Source organism: Anomaloglossus baeobatrachus, chromosome 9 (genome assembly GCF_048569485.1).
Source record: "Anomaloglossus baeobatrachus isolate aAnoBae1 chromosome 9, aAnoBae1.hap1, whole genome shotgun sequence".
Lineage (NCBI taxonomy): Eukaryota > Metazoa > Chordata > Amphibia > Anura > Aromobatidae > Anomaloglossus > Anomaloglossus baeobatrachus.
The window spans coordinates 217,339,868-217,365,659 of NC_134361.1; the positions used below are offsets into that span (position 1 = coordinate 217,339,868).

The 25,792-nt window shown below is 48.2% G+C and overlaps 1 protein-coding gene across 1 annotated transcript in view; it reads right to left on the reverse strand.

Moving 5' to 3' along the window:
- Positions 1-24,598, reverse strand: part of RNF208 (ring finger protein 208) — a 158,504-nt gene extending 133,906 nt beyond the window's left edge. The window contains exon 1 of the mRNA XM_075324509.1: positions 24,507-24,598. The gene's annotated coding sequence lies outside the window, so the exon portion shown is untranslated. The remainder of the gene's footprint in view (positions 1-24,506) is intronic.
- Positions 24,599-25,792: the final 1,194 nt, after the last annotated feature.

Sequence of the window (25,792 nt, forward strand, 5' to 3'; positions counted from 1 at the left end):
ACCGGACGTCGGCAAAGTCTACCGGACGTCGGCAAAGTCTACCGTACGCCCGACCCTACCGTTATAAAAAGGACACCATGTAGGCTTCCAACTGAAAGCAATGCATGAAAAACCTAAAGAAAAAGCAAAAGGGTGGAGAAGAGGAGAGCCGTTGACACATATGAAGGGACTGGTCATCAGCTGGGGGCTTGCAAGTTCCCTGAGGTGCAGGCACAACTTTTTCGGTTCCTTTCCAACTTTATGAGCAATGGGAAAAAAAAAAAAAGTTTGTCCGAATATCTGTGGTTTGCTCTTTCAAGAAGAAGCATTCTCTTCTCACCTCCGCGATATTGTTTTTGAAAAGCAAAGGCTTATTTTTAGCATGGAGTCCATTAGCGCAGACCTACTGTCTCCCGTCGCACGGCACATGAGTAATCCCCCTCGAATAACAATGCAATTAGGGATATACCGGAATCCCCTTGTTTGGGGAACCCTTCCAATCTCCTAAACATTCAATCTGGGGGTTGTGCGTAAACAGTTCTCCAAACACGAAACACATGGGTGAGTGTGGACACGGGTCACCGACGTGTCTCCGCCATGGTATTTTTCCTCTACAAGAAGCTTCTTACATTCTTGTATACACATTAAGAATCCTCCATTGTGTCACTCATAAGGTCACAGGGATTAGTGTACAATCACGGCGGATCGTGAATGCAGCTATGCCATCATCTCACACACCCGCTATGCCATACGGTTGAATAAAACATATATCGATGTAGACCGGGCCGATCAAGGCCAGGAGGACACACTTTAGGCCTCCTTTAATCAAATCGAACCCTATGAATATACAGTTAGGTCCAGAAATTTTTAACCAAATCTTCGTGATTTCAGCTCTGGAGGCCACTATTTTTGATTTACGATGAAACACCTGAGATGCAATTGAAGTGGAGACTTTCAGGCTGCATTAAATATCCAGTAAAACATTTAGGAATTGCAGCCATTTTTCTACGAATCCTGCTTATTTCAGGGTCTCAAAAGTAAAATTTACCATAAATATAATGTTTATTTTTAACCCTTTGTAGAGAATCCTTTGTAGCAATGAAGCCTTAAGTCTTTCGGCCATGGACATCTCCATCGCTGGTCTCCTCCGGTGTGAGGCTTTTCCGCCATTACTGCGGTGACTTCAGTTGTTTCTTGTTTCTGGTTCTTTCTTCCTTAAGTTTTGCAACTCGATGGGGTTGAGATCTGGGGATGATTCGACCATTGCAGAATATTCCACTTCTTGGCTTTTGCAGGATGTTTTGGGTCACTGTCCATCTATTCTGTGAAGCGCCATCCAATCATTGCTGCATTTGGTTGTATCTGAGCAGAAAGTCTCACCCCATGCACTTCAGAATAAATCCGGCTGCTTCTGTCTTCAGTGCCATCATCAATAACCACTAGTGTCCCAGGACCATTGGGAGTCCTGCATGTCCGGCCAGCACACTGCCTCCGCCATGGCGTGTTAAAGAGGACATGTTGTGCTCGGGATCAGGAGCCGCAAAAAAGCCTTTTCCAGACTTTCTTGTTCCATCATTCTGGTACAGTTTGATATTAGTCTCATCCGTCCTCTGCTGCTTCTCCAGAACTGGGCGGCTTCTTTAGATGTTTTTTTGCAGAGTCTAATCCGGCCTATATTTCAGGCTGATTAATGGTTTGCCCCTTGTGGTGACTCCTCTGTATTTGCTCCTTGTGGTGACCCCTCTGTATTTGCTCCTTGTGGTGACCCCTCTGTATTTGCTCCTTGTGGTGACCCCTCTGTATTTGCTCCTTGAGGTCACTCCTCTGTATTTGCACCTTGTGGTGACCCCTCTGTATTTGCCCCTAGTGGTGACCCCTCTGTATTTGCCCCTTGCGGTGACCCCTCTGTATTTGCCCCTTGCGGTGACCCCTCTGTATTTGCCCCTTGCGGTGACCCCTCTGTATTTGCCCCTTGTGGTGACCCCTCTGTATTTGCCCCTTGTGGTGACCCCTCTGTATTTGCTCCTTGAGGTCACTCCTCTGTATTTGCACCTTGTGGTGACCCCTCTATATTTGCACCTTGTGGTGACCCCTCTGTATTTGCTCCTTGTGGAGACCCCTCTGTATTTGCTCCTTATGGAGACCCCTCTGTATTTGCACCTTGTGGTGACCCCTCTGTATTTGCTCCTTGTGGTGACCCCTCTGTATTTGCTCCTTGTGGTGACCCCTCTGTATTTGCACCTTGTCGTGACTCCTCTGTATTTTTCCCTTGTGGTGACCCCTCTGTATTTGCTCCTTGTGGTGACCCCTCTGTATTTGCACCTTGTGGTGACTCCTCTGTATTTGCTCCTTGTGGTGACCCCTCTGTATTTGCACCTTGTGGTGACCCCTCTGTATTTGCACCTTGTGGTGACCCCTCTGTATTTGCTCCTTGTGGTGACTCCTCTGTATTTGCTCCTTGTGGAGACCCCTCTGTATTTGCACCTTGTGGTGACCCCTCTGTATTTGCTCCTTGTGGTGACCCCTCTGTATTTGCTCCTTGTGGTGACCCCTCTGTATTTGCACCTTGTGGTGACCCCTCTGTATTTGCACCTTGTGGTGACTCCTCTGTATTTTTCCCTTGTGGTGACCCCTCTGTATTTGCTCCTTGTGGTGACCCCTCTGTATTTGCTCCTTGTGGTGACCCCTCTGTATTTGCTCCTTGTGGTGACTCCTCTGTATTTGCACCTTGTGGTGACTCCTCTGTATTTGCACCTTGTGGTGACCCCTCTGTATTTGCACCTTGTGGTGACCCCTCTGTATTTGCACCTTGTGGTGACCCCTCTGTATTTGCACCTTGTGGTGACCCCTCTGTATTTGCACCTTGTGGTGACCCCTCTGTATTTGCACCTTGTGGTGACTCCTCTGTATTTGCACCTTGTGGTGACTCCTCTGTATTTGCACCTTGTGGTGTCTCCTCTGTATTTGCTCCTTGTGGTGTCTCCTCTGTATTTGCACCTTGTGGTGACCCCTCTGTATTTGCTTCTTCTGGTGACTCCTCTGTATTTGCACCTTGTGGTGACTCCTCTGTATTTGCACCTTGTGGTGACTCCTCTGTATTTGCTCCTTGTGGTGACTCCTCTGTATTTGCACCTTGTGGTGACCCCTCTGTATTTGCTCCTTGTGGTGACCCCTCTGTATTTGCTCCTTGTGGTGACCCCTCTGTATTTGCTCCTTGTGGTGACCCCTCTGTATTTGCTCCTTGTGGTGACCCCTCTGTATTTGCTCCTTGTGGTGACCCCTCTGTATTTGCACCTTGTGGTGACCCCTCTGTATTTGCACCTTGTGGTGACCCCTCTGTATTTGCACCTTGTGGTGACCCCTCTGTATTTGCACCTTGTGGTGACCCCTCTGTATTTGCACCTTGTGGTGACTCCTCTGTATTTGCACCTTGTGGTGACTCCTCTGTATTTGCACCTTGTGGTGTCTCCTCTGTATTTGCTCCTTGTGGTGTCTCCTCTGTATTTGCACCTTGTGGTGACCCCTCTGTATTTGCTTCTTCTGGTGACTCCTCCGTATTTGCACCTTGTGGTGACTCCTCTGTATTTGCACCTTGTCGTGACTCCTCTGTATTTTTCCCTTGTGGTGACCCCTCTGTATTTGCTCCTTGTGGTGACCCCTCTGTATTTGCACCTTGTGGTGACTCCTCTGTATTTGCTCCTTGTGGTGACCCCTCTGTATTTGCACCTTGTGGTGACCCCTCTGTATTTGCACCTTGTGGTGACCCCTCTGTATTTGCTCCTTGTGGTGACTCCTCTGTATTTGCTCCTTGTGGAGACCCCTCTGTATTTGCACCTTGTGGTGACCCCTCTGTATTTGCTCCTTGTGGTGACCCCTCTGTATTTGCTCCTTGTGGTGACCCCTCTGTATTTGCACCTTGTGGTGACCCCTCTGTATTTGCACCTTGTGGTGACTCCTCTGTATTTTTCCCTTGTGGTGACCCCTCTGTATTTGCTCCTTGTGGTGACCCCTCTGTATTTGCTCCTTGTGGTGACCCCTCTGTATTTGCTCCTTGTGGTGACTCCTCTGTATTTGCACCTTGTGGTGACTCCTCTGTATTTGCACCTTGTGGTGACCCCTCTGTATTTGCACCTTGTGGTGACCCCTCTGTATTTGCACCTTGTGGTGACCCCTCTGTATTTGCACCTTGTGGTGACCCCTCTGTATTTGCACCTTGTGGTGACCCCTCTGTATTTGCACCTTGTGGTGACTCCTCTGTATTTGCACCTTGTGGTGACTCCTCTGTATTTGCACCTTGTGGTGTCTCCTCTGTATTTGCTCCTTGTGGTGTCTCCTCTGTATTTGCACCTTGTGGTGACCCCTCTGTATTTGCTTCTTCTGGTGACTCCTCTGTATTTGCACCTTGTGGTGACTCCTCTGTATTTGCACCTTGTGGTGACTCCTCTGTATTTGCACCTTGTGGTGACTCCTCTGTATTTGCTCCTTGTGGTGACTCCTCTGTATTTGCACCTTGTGGTGACCCCTCTGTATTTGCTCCTTGTGGTGACCCCTCTGTATTTGCTCCTTGTGGTGACCCCTCTGTATTTGCTCCTTGTGGTGACCCCTCTGTATTTGCTCCTTGTGGTGACCCCTCTGTATTTGCTCCTTGTGGTGACCCCTCTGTATTTGCACCTTGTGGTGACCCCTCTGTATTTGCACCTTGTGGTGACCCCTCTGTATTTGCACCTTGTGGTGACCCCTCTGTATTTGCACCTTGTGGTGACCCCTCTGTATTTGCACCTTGTGGTGACTCCTCTGTATTTGCACCTTGTGGTGACTCCTCTGTATTTGCACCTTGTGGTGTCTCCTCTGTATTTGCTCCTTGTGGTGTCTCCTCTGTATTTGCACCTTGTGGTGACCCCTCTGTATTTGCTTCTTCTGGTGACTCCTCTGTATTTGCACCTTGTGGTGACTCCTCTGTATTTGCACCTTGTGGTGACTCCTCTGTATTTGCTCCTTGTGGTGACTCCTCTGTATTTGCACCTTGTGGTGACCCCTCTGTATTTGCTCCTTGTGGTGACCCCTCTGTATTTGCTCCTTGTGGTGACCCCTCTGTATTTGCTCCTTGTGGTGACCCCTCTGTATTTGCTCCTTGTGGTGACCCCTCTGTATTTGCTCCTTGTGGTGACCCCTCTGTATTTGCTCCTTGTGGTGACCCCTCTGTATTTGCTCCTTGTGGTGACCCCTCTGTATTTGCTCCTTGTGGTGACCCCTCCGTATTTGCTCCTTGTGGTGACCCCTCCGTATTTGCACCTTGTGGTGACTCCTCCGTATTTGCACCTTGTGGTGACTCCTCCGTATTTGCACCTTGTGGTGACTCCTCTGTATTTGCACCTTGTGGTGACCCCTCTGTATTTGCACCTTGTGGTGACTCCTCTGTATTTGCACCTTGTGGTGACTCCTCTGTATTTGCACCTTGTGGTGACCCCTCTGTATTTGCACCTTGTGGTGACTCCTCTGTATTTGCTCCTTGTGGTGACTCCTCTGTATTTGCACCTTGTGGTGACTCCTCTGTATTTTTCCCTTGCGGTGACCCCTCTGTATTTGCACCTTGTGGTGACTCCTCTGTATTTGCACCTTGTGGTGACTCCTCTGTATTTGCACCTTGTGGTGTCTCCTCTGTATTTGCACCTTGTGGTGACTCCTCTGTATTTTTCCCTTGTGGTGACCCCTCTGTATTTGCACCTTGTGGTGACTCCTCTGTATTTGCACCTTGTGGTGTCTCCTCTGTATTTGCACCTTGTGGTGACCCCTCTGTATTTGCTTCTTCTGGTGACTCCTCTGTATTTGCACCTTGTGGTGACTCCTCTGTATTTGCTCCTTGTGGTGACTCCTCTGTATTTGCTCCTTGTGGTGACCCCTCTGTATTTGCACCTTGTGGTGACCCCTCTGTATTTGCTCCTTGTGGTGACCCCTCTGTATTTGCTCCTTGTGGTGACCCCTCTGTATTTGCTCCTTGTGGTGACCCCTCTGTATTTGCTCCTTGTGGTGACCCCTCTGTATTTGCTCCTTGTGGTGACCCCTCCGTATTTGCACCTTGTGGTGACTCCTCCGTATTTGCACCTTGTGGTGACTCCTCCGTATTTGCTCCTTGTGGTGACTCCTCCGTATTTGCTCCTTGTGGTGACCCCTCTGTATTTGCTCCTTGTGGTGACTCCTCTGTATTTGCTCCTTGTGGTGACTCCTCCGTATTTGCTCCTTGTGGTGACTCCTCCGTATTTGCTCCTTGTGGTGACTCCTCTGTATTTGCTCCTTGTGGTGACCCCTCCGTATTTGCTCCTTGTGGTGACCCCTCCGTATTTGCACCTTGTGGTGACTCCTCCGTATTTGCACCTTGTGGTGACTCCTCCGTATTTGCACCTTGTGGTGACTCCTCCGTATTTGCTCCTTGTGGTGACCCCTCTGTATTTGCTCCTTGTGGTGACCCCTCTGTATTTGCACCTTGTGGTGACCCCTCTGTATTTGCTCCTTGTGGTGACCCCTCCGTATTTGCTCCTTGTGGTGACTCCTCTGTATTTGCACCTTGTGGTGACCCCTCTGTATTTGCACCTTGCGGTGACTCCTCTGTATTTGCACCTTGTGGTGACCCCTCTGTATTTGCTCCTTGTGGTGATCCCTCTGTATTTGCCCCTTGTGGTGACTCCTCTGTATTTGATCCTTGTGGTGACTCCTCTGTATTTGCTCTCATGACGTCTTCTTCTCATGGTGGACTTAGATCCTAAAACACCGACTTCCTGGAGACTGATCTTCACTTGGATGGATGTTGTAAAGGGTCTTCTTCACCATGGAAAGGATTCTGCGATCATCCACCACTGGTGGGGGCGTTCAGGCCTTTGAGTTCCCAGCTCACCAGTGCCTCTTTTTTTGCAGAATGTCCCTAACTGTTGATTTGGCCACTAACATTTCTGCTCTCTCATGGATTTCTTCTTTTTTTTTTTTTTATTCTAACGATGGTCGGTTTCTCTTCCTTTGACTACATGTTAAGGGTACACAGCAACAGCTTCCAAATACAAATACCCCACCTGGAATCAGCTCCAGACCTTTTACCTGCTTAATTGCTGATGCATTAACAATGGAAAAGCCCATGCAGCCCATTAAAAAACTTCTGAGATAATTGACAAATTACTTTTGGTCCCTTGAAAAAGAGGCAGCTACATATTAAGGAGCTGTAATTCCTAAACTCTTTCTCCAATTAGGATGTGAAGGTTAAGAGTCAGCACGTTGCGCCCATATGGATTACATAACTGGATCTCGAATATGATTTGGTAAACGGCTAAAATGCCAAAACGTAGCACTGTCCAAATATTTCAGGACCAAGTTGTATATACCCATTGCTGTCCAGGCAAAAGCACACTGCATAGGCAGTAAAAATCCACCAGTTACAACAAGATCGAGCCTCAATGTAGCTGTAGACCTCTTGTCACCTATTGTAAACAGCCTCTGTTCGGCTACATTACGTTTCATAGCTTTTTTTACGTAGGCGGAGTAGAAGGATTATTGAGAAGTCTGGGGAAATACGTGCATTTCATGTTGTGCCCATTGTATTTACACATAACACTCCTGCAACCATCTACACCGGTGCACGTGGAGGAAGAAAGGTGGAGCACGTGTTCTGGAAATAGGGGTTTTCTGGGTGTGAGAGTGATAGTTGTGACCAACACAAAGACTTACTCCACCTGCATAAATAAGGCAAACATCATGCAAATCCAGAGGGAAGTGACACATTAATAATACCGCACTACTATACACGTCGCATGAGCCTGCAACGAAGGGCTGAATGTGGGATACAGTCGCACATGCTGATTATATAACCCCCGTCCGTGGTGCTCAGGGTGTTCACCTGGGGCGATAGATAAATAGATAAATACAGCAGTTGTAATGTGTAAAATAATTGGCCATTTTCTCAATTTTATCTTTATAGTGTCCATATATCATGTTTTATTATAGAAAGCTCCAAATCCTGCCCTAAAATAAGAAATGAAATATTACACTTCCATTTGCCTACAGCCACCACCAGGGGGAGCTCTCTGCAGACAGTTTATGCACTGAACTCAATGATAACACAGTATCCAAGGGCACCCTCTAGTGGTGGTTGCAGGTAGACAGACTTATTTAAAGGGCTTGTCCACTTTCTAATTATGTTAAGCTGTATTTCTTCTGTACGAATATAGAATTATTAATATAGATTTCGAAGGTACCCAGAGATCTTGATGAAACGTTATAGAGGAGACCCAGGAGGACCCCACTGCTGACACAGAAAAAAGCCAAAATGTACGTGAGTAACCAAAATCCTTCTGAGAAAGTGTCTTGATAACAGCCTCAACCCCACATCCGTGCCATGTGTGAAGAGGACTGGCTGATTGGATCATTTTAACAGCTAAGCCAGGCATCTTTTCTGCCTATGCATTGGAGTGGATTAACTATTGAAATAAGTCAGCCCCCTTGACACACAGTATTAGGGTTTGAGCTGCTCCAGGTCCCTCAGATCTGAAGGCGTCTTCTCTTCTCTTCTCCCAACAGCAATTTTCAGATCTCTCCACAGATGTGAATGGGGTTTAGATCAAGACTCATTGCTGACATTTCAGAATTCTCCAGTGCTTTGTGCTCATCCATTTCTGGGGCTTCTTGAAGTGTTTGGGGTCATTGTTCTGGGGCGCACCCCTAGCTTTACACTGCCACCCAAAATCCTTTGATAATCTTCAGATTTCATGATTTCTTGCGCACAGTCAAGGCCCCCAATGCAAAACAACCAAAACATCTCTGACCTCCACCATATTTGACTGTAGGTGCTGTGTTCTTTACTTTCTAGGCCTCATCCTGTTTTCAGTAAATAGTAGAATGATGCTCTTTTCCAAAAACTCTATCTTGATGTCCTCTGCTCGCAAGACGCTTTCCAGAAGGATTTTGGTTACTTGTACATTTTGGCTTTTTTCTGTCTGTGTCAGCAGTGGGGTCCTCCTGGGTCTCCTCCATAGCGTTTCATTTCATTCAAATGTGGACAGATACTTCACGTTGACACTGATGCCCCTCGAGACTGCAGGACACCTTCAATCTCTTTGGACCGTGATTGGGACGGCTTATCCACCATGCGGACAATCCTGCGTTACAATCTTTCATCAACTTTTCTCTGCTCTCCACGTCCACAGAGTTTAGCTACAGTGCCATGGGCTGTAAACTTCTTGACCGTGGACACAGGAACATTAAGACCTCTGGTAATGGACTTCCCATCATTCTCTTTGCTCCAGGGCTGTCTGTGCCCCTCCGGCATCCCCACAGGGCTGTCCGTGCCCCCAGCTATGTATATACCCCCAGCAATGCTTGTGCCCCCAGCTATGTCTGTGCATCACGGTGATATATATATATATATATATATATATACCCCCAGTGAAGTCTGTGCCGCCCAGTGATTTATGTACCCCCAGTGATGTCTATGCCCCGCTGCTTACCTAGTGATGCATATTCCTCCCAGCCCTCCCCAGCAATGTTAATGCCCCCCCCAGTTATGTCTGTGCTCCCCATCAATGATGTATATACCCCCAGTGATGTCTATGCCTACAGCCATATCTATGTCCCGCAGCTTTTCTAGTGATATATACTCCTCCCAAGTGATGTATTTGCCCTCAGCATCTCCTTTGATGTCTATGCCCCCCAGCCTCCCCAGTGATCTATATTCCTCCCAACCCTCCCCTGTGATGTATATACACAGCAGTCCCAGCCAACTCAAACCTAAGCAGTTGTGAAAAGCAACAAGATCAAGATCGCCTAATATTACAGCTGCACTAAACAGTAGACGCTCCAGCCGCCACAGTGAGTTAATTGTTTGAGCAAATATAGCAGGGTAATTTTCAAGTTGATAGTTTTGTACAGCCCCCGAAGGTTGGTAGAAATTTGCAAATGGCCCCCGGCAGAAAAAAGGTTCTCCACCCTTGCTTAAAATGATATAATTCTTGCAGCCACCACTAGGGGGAGCATAAAAGCTATTGCAGACAGTGATATTATTGATTCCAATGTATAAGCAGTATGCGCAGGCACAATATTAGCCACATGTGGAGGACAAGCCCCTATGAAGCCCCTATGTTGTTTTGCCACCTACACTCGCAGGGGGTTGAACCCGATGGCCCTTGAGGTCCCTTCCAACTCTACTATTCTATGATTCTATGATTAAATATCTCTGAGAGCGTTAGACTTCCACTCTTATTGAAGTGTATCAATAGACTGAAGTGGTTATATGAGCCTGGCGTGAAGGGTCCCACCGCTCAGCGAAGGAACAAGTTCGGCCCACGAGTTAAGTATGTGTTTTTCCAATTTTATACAATATATAGGTGCCATTTATAAAAGCGGCTGTACAATAGTGGACAACCCCTTTAAGTCTATGGTTGTGTATGTGAATAGGAGCGTTCCAACCTGTCCAAGAAAAGAGTTGCCTATAATTGCCCCTTAACAAGAATACAGCCATATGAAAAAGTTTGGGCACCCCTATTAATGTTAACCTTTGTTCTTTATAACAATTTAGGTTTTTGCTATTTCAGTTTCATATATCTAATAACTGATGGACTGAGTAATATTTCTGGATTGAAATGAGGTTTATTGTACTAACAGAAATTGTGCAATACGCATTTAAACAAAATTTGACAGGTGCATAAGTATGGGCACCCTTATCAATTTCTTGATTTGAACCCTCCTAACTACTTTTTATGACTTACTGAAGCACTAAATTGGTTTTGTAACCTCATTGAGCTTTGCACTTCATAGGCCGGTGTATCCAATCATGAGAAAAGGTATTTAAGGTGGCCACTTGCAAGTTGTTCTCCTATTTGAATCTCCTATGAAGAGTGGCATCATGGGCTCCTCAAAACAACTCTCAAATAATCTGAAAACAAAGATTATTCAGCATAGTTGTTCAGGGGAAGGTACAAAAAGTTGTCTCAGAGATTGAAACTGTCAGTTTCCACTGTGAGGAACATAGTAAGGAAATGGAAGAACACAGGTACAGATCTTGTTAAGCCCAGAAGTGGCAGGCCAAGAAAAATATCAGAAAGGCAGAGAAGAAGAATGGTGAGAACAGTCAAGGACAATCCACAGACCACCTCCAAAGACCTGCAGCATCATCTTGCTGCAGATGGTGTCAATGTGCATCGGTCAACAATACAGCGCACGTTGCACAAGGAGAAGCTGTATGGGAGAGTGATGCGAAAGAAGCCGTTTCTGCAAGCACGCCACAAACAGAGTCGCCTGAGGTATGCAAAAGCACATTTGGACAAGCCAGTTACATTTTGGAAGAAGGTCCTGTGGACTGATGAAACAAAGATTGAGTTGTTTGGTCATACAAAAAGGCGTTATGCATGGAGGCAAAAAAACACGGCATTCCAAGAAAAGCACTTGCTACCCACAGTAAAATTTGGTGAAGGTTCCATCATGCTTTGGGGCTGTGTGGCCAATGCCGCCACCGGGAATCTTGTTAAAGTTGAGGGTCGCATGGATTCAACTCAGTATCAGCAGATTCTTGACAATAATGTACAAGAATCAGTGACGAAGTTGAAGTTACGCAGGGGATGGATATTTCAGCAAGACAATGATCCAAAACACCGCTCCAAATCTACGCAGGCATTCATGCAGAGGAACAATTACAATGTTCTGGAATGGCCATCCCAGTCCCCAGACCTGAATATCATTGAAAATCTGTGGGATGATGTGAAGCGGATGTCCATGCTCGGCGACCATCAAACTTAACCCTTTAGTGACGGAGCTAATTTTCACCTTAATGACCAGACCAAATTTTGCAATTCTGATCAGTGTCACTTCATGAGGTTATAACTCTGGAACGCTTCAACGGATCCCGGTGATTCTGAGAATGTTTTTTCGTCACATATTGGACTTCATGTTAGTACCAAATTTAGGACAATATTTTTTGCGTTTATTTATGAAAAAAATTGAATATTGGCAAAAATTTTGAAAATTTAGCAATTTTCAACTTTTGAATTTTTATACCGTTAAACCAGAGATTTCTGTGACACAAAATAGTTAATAAATAACATTTCCCACATGTCTACTTTACATCAGCACAATTTTGGAAACAAATTTTTTTTTTGTTAGGAAGTTAGAGGGGTTCAAAGTTTATCAGCAATTTCTCATTTTTACATCAAAATTTACAAAACCAGTTTTTTAGGGACCACATCACATTTGAAGTGACTTCAATAGGCCTAGATGACAGAAAATACCCAAAAGTGACACCATTCTAAAAACTGCACCCCCAAAGTACTCAAAACCACATTCAAGAAGTTTATTAACCCTTCAGGTGCTTCACATGAACAAAAGCAATGTGGAATGAAAAAAAGGAAAAATTAAATTTTACCTAAAAATGTTGCTCTAACCCAAATTTATTCACTTTTAGAAGAAATAACACAACAAAATGGACCCCAAAACTTGTTCCCCACTTTCTTATGAGTGCGCCGGTACCCCACATGTGGTCAGAAACCTCTGTTTGGACAAATGGGAGAGCTCGGAACAGAAGGAGCAATATTTGAATTTTGGAAAGCAAATTTGGCTGAAATAGATTGCGGGCACCATGTTGCATTTACAGGTCCGCTAAGGTACTAAACAGAAGAAATCCCTCACAAGTGACACCATTTTGGAAACTAGACCCCTCAAGGCTTCTATCTAGGGGTATAGTGAGCATTTTAGATCCACAGGTACTTCACAGATTTTGTTAACGTTACGTTGTCATATTGAAAATTTTAATAATTTTCTCAAAAATGTTGCTTTAGCATCAATTTTCTCACTTTTTCAAGAGGTAATTCCAAAAATTTGACCTCAAGGTTTGTTAACCACTTTTTTATGAGCGCGGTGATACCTCACATGTGGTCTGAAACCTTTGTTTGGACAAATGGGAGGGCTTGGAACGAAAGGAGCAATATTTGAATTTTGGAAAGGAAATTTGGCTGAAAAAGATTGCAGGCACCATGTCGCATTTGGAGGTCCCCTAAGGTACCTAAACAGCAGAAACCCCGCACAAGTGACCCCATTTTGGAAACTAGGCCCCTCAAGGAATTTATCTAGATGTTTGGTGAGTACCCTGAACCCCCAGGTGCTTCACAGAAGTTTATAACGTTGAGCCATGAAAAAAAAAAAAAAAGATTTTACCACAAAATTGTTATTTCAACCAGGTAGCTTTTTTTTTTACAAGAGTAAAAGGAAAAAATTCAGCATAACATTTATTGTGCAATTTCTCCTGAGTTTGGCGATACCTTATATGTGGTGGAAATCAACTGTTTGGGCGCATGGCAGGGCTCGGAAGGGAAGGAGCGCCATTTGACTGCAAAATTGGCTGGAATCAATAGCGGACGCCAGGTTGCATTTGGAGAGCCCCTGAGGTGCCTAAACAGTGGCGGTCCCCCACAAGTGACTCCATTCTGGAAACAAGACACCTCAAGGCTTTTATCTAGGTGTATATTGAGCAGTTTGAATCCACGAGTACTTCACAGAATTTGATAAGCTTAGGTTGCCATATTGAAAATTTTCATTTTTTTCACAAAAATGTTGCTTTAGCATCAAATTTCTCACTTTTTCAAGAGACAACAACAAACCGTGGACCCCACAGGTTGTTATCCAATGTCTTATGAGCACAGGGATACCCCACATGTGGCCAAAAACCTCTGTTTGGATAAATGGGAGGGCTTGGAATGGAGGGAGCACCATTTGAATTCTGGAAAAGTTCAAATAAATTGCGGGCACCATGTCACATTTGCAGGGCCCCTTGGGTACCTATACATTAGAAACCCCCCACAAGTGACCCCATTTTGGAAACTGGATTTTATTCAGGAGTATAGTAAGCATTTTGAATCCACAGGTACTTCACAAAAATGTTGCTGTAGCAACAAATGTCTCACTGTTAGGCTATGTGGCCATGATCCAGCGACACGGCGTCCAGTACACAGTGTCAGCCTTCCTGCAGAGATGTGAGTGTTGTCCACGGGAGAACGCAGCTGCCCATGCCCACGATTTGGGTTCAGGCCGCTGTGGAGCTCTATGCTACCTGCAGAGAACACTCTTGTCTCCGCAGCATAAATTGACATGCTGAGGCTCAGGAAGCTGCGCCACAGGTCGGTTTATGCTGCGGAGAAAAGAAGCACATTGGGCACGGGATTTCTAAAAATCCTTCCACTGTGCTTCTACTGCACAATGCAGCATTATGGATGCAGGGAAAACACTCTGCGCCCAAAACGCTGCAAACCCTGATTGTGGGCACACAGCCTAAAATGCTACAATGGATGAATGGATAGATGTCAAACATATATAACATCCCACCCCCCTGCATATTCTAAGCTGGCGCCCTTTAGTGCCTTTCATGTGGCACTAAAGGGTGCCTAGCCTTGTATTTAGCCCCCCAAAAAATTAATAATTAAAATAAACGACGTGGGGTCCCCCCTATTTTTGATAGCCAGCTAGGGTAAAGCAGACAGCTGTAGCCTGCAAACCACAGCTGACAGCTTCACCTTGTCTGGTGATCAATTTGGAGGCCTCCCCAGGCGTTTTTTAAAAAAAAAAACAAAACGTGGGGTCCCCCTTAACCCCTTAACGACCTTGGACGTACTGAGTACGTCATGGTGACATGGTGCTAAAGGACCCATGACGTACTCAGTACGTCCTGGCGAAATCGCGGTCCCGGAGCCCCGGGGAGTGAAATTTATTTACTTAAACGGTGGATTCGGGAAGGAGGGGACCTCTGCCTGACGTCAGGAGGGGTGGTGCCTCCTCCCCGAACCTACAGAGGCTGTGATTGGCTGACGAACGCCGCTCAGCCAATTACAGCCACTGTAATGTTCCAGCCATTGAAAATGGCTGGAACATTGAAATCCAGCCCTGATCAGTGCTGCTGTAGCACTGGCCATTGGCTGGAGCTGGGTGATCGATGCTTCACCCGCCCCCAGCTCTGATTGGAGAGACCGGTCTTGTGACCGCTCTCTCCAATCAATGTGGATCTGCGGCCTGTGACCGTCCCTGGAAGCCGAGGAGAGCGGTAAGTTGTTGTCCCCGCCGCCCGCCCCTGTCCCCGATCGCCCCGCCGCCCGCCCCTGTCCCCGCCGCTGCTCCCGCTTCACCGCCGCTGTCTCCGATCGCCCCGCCGCTGCTCCCGCTTCACCGCCGCTGTCTCCGATCGCCCCGCCGCTGCTCCCGCTTCACCGCCGCTGTCTCCGATCGCCCCGCCGCTGCTCCCGCTTCACCGCTGTCCCCGCCGCTTTCTCCGATCGCCCCGCCGCTGCTGCCGCTTCACCGCTGTCCCCGCCGCCATGCTCCCGATGCACCGCTGTCTCCGCCGCCATGCTCCCGCTCCACCGCCGTCCCCGCCGCCATGCTCCCGCTGCACCGCTGTCTCCGCCGCCGCTCCCGATCCACCGCCGTCCCCGCCGCCATGCTCCCGCTGCACCGCTGTCTCCGCCGCCGCTCCCGATCCACCGCCGTCCCCGCCGCCATGCTCCCGCTGCACCGCCGTCCCCGCCGCCATGCTCCCGCTGCACCGCCGTCCCCGCCGCCATGCTCCCGCTGCACCGCCGTCCCCGCCGCCATGCTCCCGCTGCACCGCTGTCTCCGCCGCCGCTCCCGATCCACCGCCGTCCCCGCCGCCATGCTCCCGCTGCACCGCTGTCTCCGCCGCCGCTCCCGATCCACCGCCGTCCCCGCCGCCATGCTCCCGCTGCACCGCTGTCTCCGCCGCCGCTCCCGATCCACCGCCGTCCCCGCCGCCATGCTCCCGCTGCACCGCCGTCCCCGCCGCCATGCTCCCGCTGCACCGCCGTCCCCGCCGCCATGCTCCCGCTGCACCGCCGTCCCCGCCGCCATGCTCCCGCTGCACCGCTGTCTCCGCCGCCGCTCCCGATCCACCGCCGTCCCCGCCGCCATGCTCCCGCTGCACCGCTGTCTCCGCCGCCGCTCCCGATCCACCGACGTCCCCGCCGCCATGCTCCCGCTGCACCGCTGTCTCCGCCGCCGCTCCCGATCCACCGACGTCCCCGCCGCCATGCTCCCGCTGCACCGCTGTCTCCGCCGCCGCTCCCGATCCACCGCCGTCCCCGCCGCCATGCTCCCGATCCACCGCCGTCCCCGCCGCCGCTCCCGATCCACCGCCGTCCCCGCCGCCGCTCCCGATCCACCGCCGTCCCCGCCGCCGCTCCCGATCCACCGCCGTCCCCGCCGCCATGCTCGCCACTGTCCCCGCCGCCGTCGCACCCACCTTTTTCAGCCGCTGCTGCCCCCGATCGGCGGCGGCCGCCGCCTCCTTCATCGGCTGCCCCTTCTCCATCGCCACACCACCTATCCCTCCATGTGCTGCAAGCCACCCTCCCCCCACGTGGGGGGAGGGTGGCTGGCTTGCAGCACATGTGGGGGGAGGGTGGCTGGCTTGCAGCACATGCGGGGGGAGGGAGGGGGGCTTGCAGCACATGTGGGGGGAGGGAGGGGGGCTTGCAGCACATGTAGGGGGAGGGAGGGGGGCTTGCAGCACATGTAGGGGGAGGGAGGGGGGCTTGCAGCACATGTGGGGGGAGGGTGGCTGGCTTGCAGCACATGTGGGGGGAGGGTGGCTGGCTTGCAGCACATGTGGGGGGAGGGTGGCTGGCTTGCAGCACATGTGCTGCAAGCCACCCTCCCCCTACATGTGCTGCAAGCCAGCCACCCTCCCCCTACATGTGCTGCAAGCCCCCCTCCCTCCCCCTACATGTGCTGCAAGCCCCCCTCCCTCCCCCTACATGTGCTGCAAGCCCCCCTCCCTCCCCCTATATGTGCTGCAAGCCCCCCTCCCTTCCCCTACATGTGCCATCTCTCTCTCCCATCAGACTCTGCCCCCCTCCCCGATCTGCTGCCTGCTCTCTCCCATTTTCCATCTACTGCCCCCTCTCACCCTCCTCGATCTGTTGCCTCCTTCATCTGCTGCCTCTTCTGTCTGCTGCCTCTTCTGTCTGCTGTGATCCTGCTGCCTAGATCCATCCTGTAAGGTAGGTATCCCCATCTCACCCCCCCCCATCCTCTGCCGCTCCTCCATCCGCTGCGCCATTTCCCATCCATCCGCTGCGCCATTTCCCATCATCCATCCGCTGCGCCCTTTCCCATCCTCTGCCGCTCCTCCATCCGCTGCGCCCTTTCTCATCTGCCGCCCCGCCCTCTCGCATCGCATTATCCAGCGCAGTTGCTCGCTTCCAGACTGCAGTGGATGATGCGATGCGAGACTCGTGCATTGCTCTCACGTTTGGCACTGGTCTTGGCAGGCGCTCATTTTTTTTTTTTTTTTCTACTGATGTCTGTATTTTTTATTTCGCCAAACTAATTTTTTTTGTATGGGGGGTGGTCTAGTTTCCAAAATGGGATCACATGTGGGGGAGCTCCATTGTTTAGGCACCTCAGGGGGTCTCCAAATGAAACATGGCGTCTGCTAATAATTCCAATCAATTTTACTGTGAAATGGCGCTCCTTCTCTTCTGAGCCCCGCCGTACGCCCAAACAATTGATTTCCACCACATATGAGGTATCGTCGTACTCAGGAGAAATTGCACAATACATTTTATGGTGCATTTTTTCCTGATACCCTTGTGATAAAAAAAGCTACCTGGTTGAAGCAACAGTTTTGTGGTAAAAAAAATTTTTTTCTTTTCACGGCTCAACGTTATAAACTTCTGTGAAGCCCCCAGGGGTTCAAAGTGCACATAAAACATCTAGAAAAAATATTTGAGGGCTCTAGTTTCCAAAATGGGGTAACTTATGGGGGAGCTCCATTGTTTAGGCACCTCGGGGAGTCTTCAAACCCGACATGGCGTCCGCTAATGAGTGCAGCTAATTTTGCACTCAAAAATTCAAATGGCGCTCCTTGCCTTCCGAGTCCTGCCGTGTGCCCAAACATTTGATTTCCACCACATATGGGGTATCTGCGTACTCAGGAGAAAATGCACAATACATTTTATGGTGCATTTTTTCCTGATACCCTTGTGATAAAAAAAGCTACCTGGTTGAAGCAACAGTTTTGTGGTAAAAAAAAATTTTTTTCTTTTCACGGCTCAACGTTATAAATTTCTGTGAAGCCACCAGGGGTTCAAAGTGCACATCAAACATCTAGAAAAAATATTTGAGGGCTCTAGTTTCCAAAATGGGGTCACTTATGGGGGAGCTCCATTGTTTAGGCACCTCGGGGAGTCTTCAAACCCGACATGGCGTCCGCTAATGAGTGCAGCTAATTTTGCACTCAAAAATTCAAATGGCGCTCCTTGCCTTCCGAGTCCTGCTGTGTGCCCAAACATTTGATTTCCACCACATATGGGGTATCTGCGTACTCAGGAGAAAATGCACGATACATTTTATGATGCATTTTTCCTGATACCCTTGTGAAAATACTAATTTTTATGGCTAAAGTAACATTTTTGTGTTAAAAAAGTAAAATTTTCATTTTTTTGTCTACATTGCTTTGGTTGCTGTGAAGCTCCTAAAGGGTTAATAAACTTCTTGGATGTGGTTTTGAGCAGAGTGAGGGGTGCAGATTTTAGAATTGGGTCACTTTTGGGTATTTTCTGTCGCCTAGGTTTCTCAAATCACTCCAAATGTGATGTGGTACCTAAAAAATTTTTTTTTGTAAATTTTGTTGGAAAAATGAGAAATTGGTGATGAACTTTGAACCCTTCTAACTTCCTAACGGAATTTTTTTTTTTTTTCAAAAATTGCGCTGGTGTAAAGTAGACATGTGGGAAATGTTATTTAGTAACTTTTTTGTGTGACATATCTCTCAGATTTATGGGCATAAAATTTCAAATTTTGAAAATTGCAAAATTTTCAAAATTTTCGCCAAATTTCCGAAATTTTCACAAATAAACGCAAAACATATCGGCCTAAATTTACCACTGACATGAAGTACAATATGTCACGAAAAAACAATCTCAGAATCGCCAGGATCCGTTGAAGTGTTCCAGAGTTATAACCTGTCAAAGTGACACTGGTCAAAATTGCAAAAAATGGCCGGGTCTTTAAGGTGAAAACAGGCTGGGGGCTGAAGGGGTTAAATTAGATCACCAGCCAAGGTGAAGCGGACAGCTGGGGTCTGGTATTCTCAGGGTGGGAAGAGCCATGGTTATTGGACTCTTCCCAGCCTAAAAATAGCAGGCCGCAGCCGCCCCAGAAGTGGCGCATCCATTAGATGCGCCAATCCTGGCGCTTCGCCCCAGCTCATTCCGCGCCCTGGTGCGGTGGCAGACGGGGTAATATATGGGGTTGATACCAGCTGTAATGTCACCTGGCATCAAGCCCTGGGGTTAGTGATGTCACGGCATCTAAACAGATACCCGACATTACTAACCCAGTCAAGTAATAGAAAAAAATAAAGACAAAAAAAAATTTATTTGAAAAAAAAACTCCCCGAAACATTCCTCTTTTACCAATTTATTGAAAATAAAGAAATTCCGGTCGCTGTAATCCATTTTGGAGGTCCCACGCCGACTCTGGATCTTCTAGAATATGGGGGGCACGTTCAGGGAACGTATCCCCCATTTTCTGGAAGAGCAAGCTCTCCATGAGCAGTGTGGGTGCAGTAATCTGAGAATACTGCACTCACACTGCCCCGGTCCAACCTAGGGCAGAGTGACCTGCAGTAACCTCATTCCAGAATATGAGGGGCACGCTCACAGAACGTACCCCCCATTTTCTGGAATCTGCAGTCTCTCCATGTGAGGAGTGTGACTGCAGATTACCGCACTCACCCTCCCCCGGTCCACAGTGGAGCCTGTGCAGCAGCGACGTCAGGGTCCCTGCTTGCAGGGATCCAGCTGACAGCCGCTGTCTGCGCATGCGCCGCCAGCATTGAAGAAGGAGGCGGCGTGATCGCGGGACGGAGCACCAGCAGACAGGTAACGTATGACCGGGGGCTGGGGGGGGGGGGGGCGGGGGGTGACCTAACGGGACCTGGGGACACCTTTCTGTCGCATGTGACGTGTCACATGCGGCAGAAAGAGCAGAATGAATGCGGCCGCGCGCTGTGCGCCGCCATCTTCCACGCTCCGGAGGGGGGAGGGGGGTGGTGGCTCTGGAGAAACGGAGGGGGCTCCGGTGACCAGAGGGCTCCGGTGGACCGGAGGAGGGGTCAGGGGGAGGACATTTCCCTCCGATCTGAAATGTTTGATCATTTCAGATAGGAGGGAAATGAATGCAGAGCCGGCGCCGGCGGCAGTTTTCTGTGCGCTTCGGCGCCATTTTGAGTGCTCCGGAGGGGGGGGGTAGGGGTGGTGGGGGGACTCTCCGGTACCGGGGGCTTTGGGGGCACTAGGGGTTTAGATTTCTTTCTCATCTGACATGTTTGATCATGTCAGATGAAAAAGAAATCAGTTTTACCGGCCATTTCTTTTTTTTTTCATGTGTTCGTCGGTATACAGTGTATACCGCCGATCACATGATCGGGGTCCAAAAAAAACACCCCGATTCATAATCTGGGGGGTCTCAGCTACCCCCGGTAGCTAAAACCCCCGAGATTTTCGGTCGCTGGGGGGCGCTACAGGGTTTTTTCGGGCCGCCGCTTTAAAGCGGCGGAACAGAATAAGTACCCTGTTTTGCCGCCGCTTTAAGTCGTACGGCCGTCGTTATGAGGTTAACTGAACTGGAATTGTTTTGTAACCAGGAATGGTCAAATCTACCTTCATCCAGGATCCAGGAACTCATTAAAAGCTACAGGAAGCCACTAGAGGCTGTGATTTCTGCAAAAGGAGGATCTACAAAATATTAATGTCACTTTTATGTTGAGGTGCCCATACTTTTGCACCGGTCAAATTTTGTTTAAATGCGGATTGCACATTTTCTGTTAGTACAATAAACCTCATTTTAATCCAGAAATATTACTCAGTCCATCAGTTATTAGATATATGAAACTGAAATAGCAAAAACCCAAATTGTTATAAAGGAAAAAGGTTAACATTAATAGGGGCGCCCAGACTTTTTCATATGACTGTAGGTTTGCTTTGATATGAGTATAAACAGGAATTTTAGGTGTTTTTTTTTTCAGACTCTGCACATTAATTTTCAGCAAGCTGCATTCCTTCCGCTCCAGACTGATGTCTCCATTATTTCCCTTTACACATTATGGAATCACGGCGATGAAATGACCATAAAAGATCTGGCCACATCCAGAGTTTTCCAGCTCGGCTGACCCCGGTCACCCCGGGATCTGGCTCTGTATAGAGGTGGCGCTTGTCTGGGAATAGTGAGTCGAGGCTGCCAGTAAATACAGACGTGGAGTAATATTACAAGTCCTCGCGACACGGCCCCATTGTGAATCCGGGAGGAATAAATTCACCAATCAGAAACCAGGAAATGATCTGCGTGATCCGAACCTCGTAACGACCGCAGTTTTGTTTTTCAGGAAACGCTGTCGGAAGCGGACTTATTATTATTTTTGCAGTCACATGACGATTGTTGTAAAGTTTTGGGAAAGTGTGGAAGTTTTGCTTTTTTTGTTTGATGTCATCAAATTGCATAAGATGAGGATAATGGTGAACAGATGCGGAATGGCTCATCTCCTTCATGATTCCCGGGTCCTGGGAATGAAGATATTAAAGAATATACTAGTTTAATAAATAAATCCGCAATGAGCGCTCAATTTATCCGAGCCTGTACAAAGACCCTCAATATTCACTGCCGATACCGTGTTGTTCCAAAAATAAGACACGGTCTTATTCTCGGTGAAAGTTGAGGGATCAGTTTACCCTCACAAAAAAGCATTCCCAGCAGAATCATACTTATCAGACCCCGGACGTCTGTGTAGCCCCCAGGTCCTCCTGTGATATTCGGCGGGCAGTCCCAGTAGGTATGCTGCACGCCGTCCTCCCCTGCTTCTCGCCGACACTCACACACATCAGATCACATACACACACTCACCACATCTGGCGATACCGATTGCTTACAGCCGGCAGGGGAAGATGTGACACAGTGCAGTGGAGCGCGAGGACCTGTGATGGAACGCATCAATGCATTCCACCGCAGGGCCTTCATGCGTTCCACCGCAGGGCCTTCATGCGTTACACCGCAGGGCCTTCATGCGTTACACCGCAGGGCCTTCATGCGTTACACCGCAGGGCCTTCATGCGTTACACCGCAGGGCCTTCATGCGTTACACCGCAGGGCCTTCATCCGTTCCACCCCAGGCCCTTCATCCGTTCCACCCCAGGCCCTTCATCCGTTCCAGCCCAGGCCCTTCATCCGTTCCAGCCCAGGCCCTTCATCCGTTCCAGCCCAGGCCCATCATCCGTTCCAACCCAGGCCCTTCATCTGTTCTAACCCAGGCCCTTCATCCGTTCCAACCCAGGCCCTTCACCCGTTCCAGCCCAGGGCCTTCACCCGTTCCACCCCAGGGCCTTCACCCGTTCCACCCCAGGGCCTTCACCCGTTCCACCCCAGGGCCTTCACCCGTTCCACCCCAGGGCCTTCACGCGTTCCACCCCAGGGCCTTCACGCGTTCCACCCCAGGGCCTTCACGCGTTCCAACCCAGGCCCTTCATCCGTTCCAGCCCAGGCCCTTCACCCGTTCCAGCCCAGGCCCTTCACCCGTTCCAACCCAGGCCCCTCATCCGTTCCAACCCAGGCCCTTCATCCGTTCCAGCCCAGGCCCTTCATCCGTTCCAGCCCAGGCCCTTCACCCGTTCCAGCCCAGGCCCTTCACCCGTTCCAGCCCAGGCCCTTCACCCGTTCCAGCCCAGGCCCTTCACCCGTTCCAGCCCAGGCCCTTCACCCGTTCCAGCCCAGGCCCTTCACCCGTTCCAGCCCAGGCCCTTCACCCGTTCCACCCCAGGGCCTTCACCCGTTCCACCCCAGGGCCTTCATGCGTTCCACCCCAGGGCCTTCATGCGTTCCACCCCAGGGCCTTCATGCGTTCCACCACAGGCCCTTCATGCGTTCCACCACAGGCCCTTCATGCGTTCCACCACAGGCCCTTCATACGTTCCGCCCCAGGCCCTTCATACGTTCCACCATAGGTCCTCGTGGTAGGGTTTACACCGAAAAAGCTGAAAATTCCTGCTAGTGCTTATTTTTGCAAAATCACGGTAGCAGTTAATCAAAATTTTGTTCTGTGTTTGGTCCCATAAACATGTACACTCAGCTCAGGTGAGCGGCTCTGAGCTGACACCACAAAGAAGTGAACCTCTAGGCACGTCTGGCGATGGCAAACAATGGGCAGTTGTCAATGAACAGTTAGGGAAGTCCCCTAATGTGCATTAGCCCCCTATATATGCAATCTGTATGGACAGTTTTAGTTATAGGAGTATAAAAAAGAACTAGGTTCTTGAAACGAGGATTATTATGGGGTCCCCTTCTGTGGCTGAATAAAATCATCATGGTAATAACTACCTTTTGTGATCCTTGGAACAATTTTCCTGATAAATTTGTAATGGTTGCATAAGTTTGCAATACCCATCCTGCAAAACATGGGCCCATTCCCTCTTAAATTCTGTATGTCTGACCATCGCTCAATAAGAACATGTGCATTCCATCATTCGTGACCATAAGGAACGTCGTCAATATACCCACCACACTTTAGGGCAATTTTCTCCTTTTTTTGCTAATTCGTTCTTGGGAATGCTAAATTGAGCAAAAAGAATTGCAGGTCCAGCAGCCACGTCGGTAGTCCGTGGTCACCAGATCAGGGCCCTATCTGACGGCATCCCGGCTCCTCTTTTGATGATGTTGACTTATTATGGCACGAAGGAGGCATGACGAAGCAATACAATGAAAACAAGAGCCAAGGGCACTGGCAGGATCACAGCTTTCTAGTCTGGTGGCCATGGACTACCAACAAGGCTTTTGCACAAGGGTCCTTCAAATCTTTGATTCCTTCCCAATGCTGAACGTGCTGAATATTTTGCAATAGATTGCGGATATGAAGCGTGTATATAGAGAGAAAAACATGGGTGAGGTAATGGGCCATGTGAACAGCGGTTTCCTCCGTCTGACCTCTTGTAAAAACATAACACAACACAGACATCTGTAGAAGATTAGGATGCAGTGAAAGGGCTGTCCCGGTGCCAACTGGTTATACAATAACCAAAATCCTATTTCTGCTCCCCGATGACGCAGGGCGAAGCTGCACTTCTGGACGTCAGATGCCGAGAGGCCGGAGACAACACACGGGCTACGTGTCATACATGAAGAGGCCTCCCTGCATACACATTGCACCCACATTAGGAAATGGGGTCTGCGTATACTCATAACTAGGTGACAACCCAGAGTTTATGGTGCAAAGCCCCTCCACCCACCCAGCTTTCCTGGATGAGCAAGAAACAGCTCACAGGTCAAAAAGGAAAACCATGAAGAATGTGAGAAAGCAGACGGGAGCGGTATACCGGCTCTCACGTAAGAAGGATTCGTGAGTAGCTGGAAATCTGCAGCCAGACACATCACTGCGGATTATTCCCACTGTTACGTGTCAGTGGAGACGTCCACTCAGGAGCTATTTTTAATACCAAGATATCGTCACTTACCTGCTGCAAAAAAGAGGCCTCACAGGGGCAAACGAGAGTCTCTGCAGGAGCCAACGACGCATCGTGACAATGTAGGAATAGGTCACCCATCATATGCAAGAGAAATATTCTATTGAAAAGCAACAGCATTGTTATTAGAATATCACCCACACATCATAACATAACTACTATAATACTGCTCCAATATACAAGAATATCACCGCTATACTACTGCCCCTATGTACAAGAATATAACTTCTATAATACTGCCCCTATGTACAAGAATATAACTACTATAATACTGCCCCTATGTACAAGAATATAACTACTATAATACTGCCCCTATATACAAGAATATAACTACTATAATACTGCCCCTATGTACAAGAATATAACTTCTATAATACTGCCCCTATGTACAAGAATATAACTACTATAATACTGCCCCTATGTACAAGAATATAACTACTATAATACTGCCCCTATGTACAAGAATATAACTACTATAATACTGCCCCTATATACAAGAATATAACTACTATAATACTGCCCCTATGTACAAGAATATAACTACTATAATACTGCCCCCTATATACAAGAATATAACTACTATAATACTGCCCCTATATACAAGAATATAACTACTATAATACTGCCTCCTATGTACAAGAATATAACTACTAAAATACTGCCCCTATGTACAAGAATATAACTACTATAATACTGCCCCCTATGTACAAGAATATAACTACTATAATACTGCCCCCTATGTACAAGAATATAACTACTATAATACTGCCCCTATATACAAGAATATAACTACTATAATACTGCCTCCTATGTACAAGAATATAACTACTATAATACTGCCCCTATGTACGAGAATATAACTATTATAATACTGCCCCTATATACAAGAAAATAACTACTATAATACTGCCCCTATGTACAAGAATATAACTACTATAATACTGCCCCTATGTACAAGATTATAACTACTATAATACTGCCCCTATGTACAAGAATATAACTACTATAATACTGCCCCTATGTATAAGATTATAACTACTATAATACTGCCCCTATATACAAGAATATAACTACTATAATACTGCCCCTATATACAAGAATATAACTACTATAATACTGCCCCTATATACAAGAATATAACTACTATAATACTGCCCCTATGTACAAGAATATAACTACTATAATACTGCCCCAATGTACAAGAATATAACTATTATAATACTGCCCCTATATACAAGAATATAACTACTATAATACTGCCCCTATGTACAAGAATA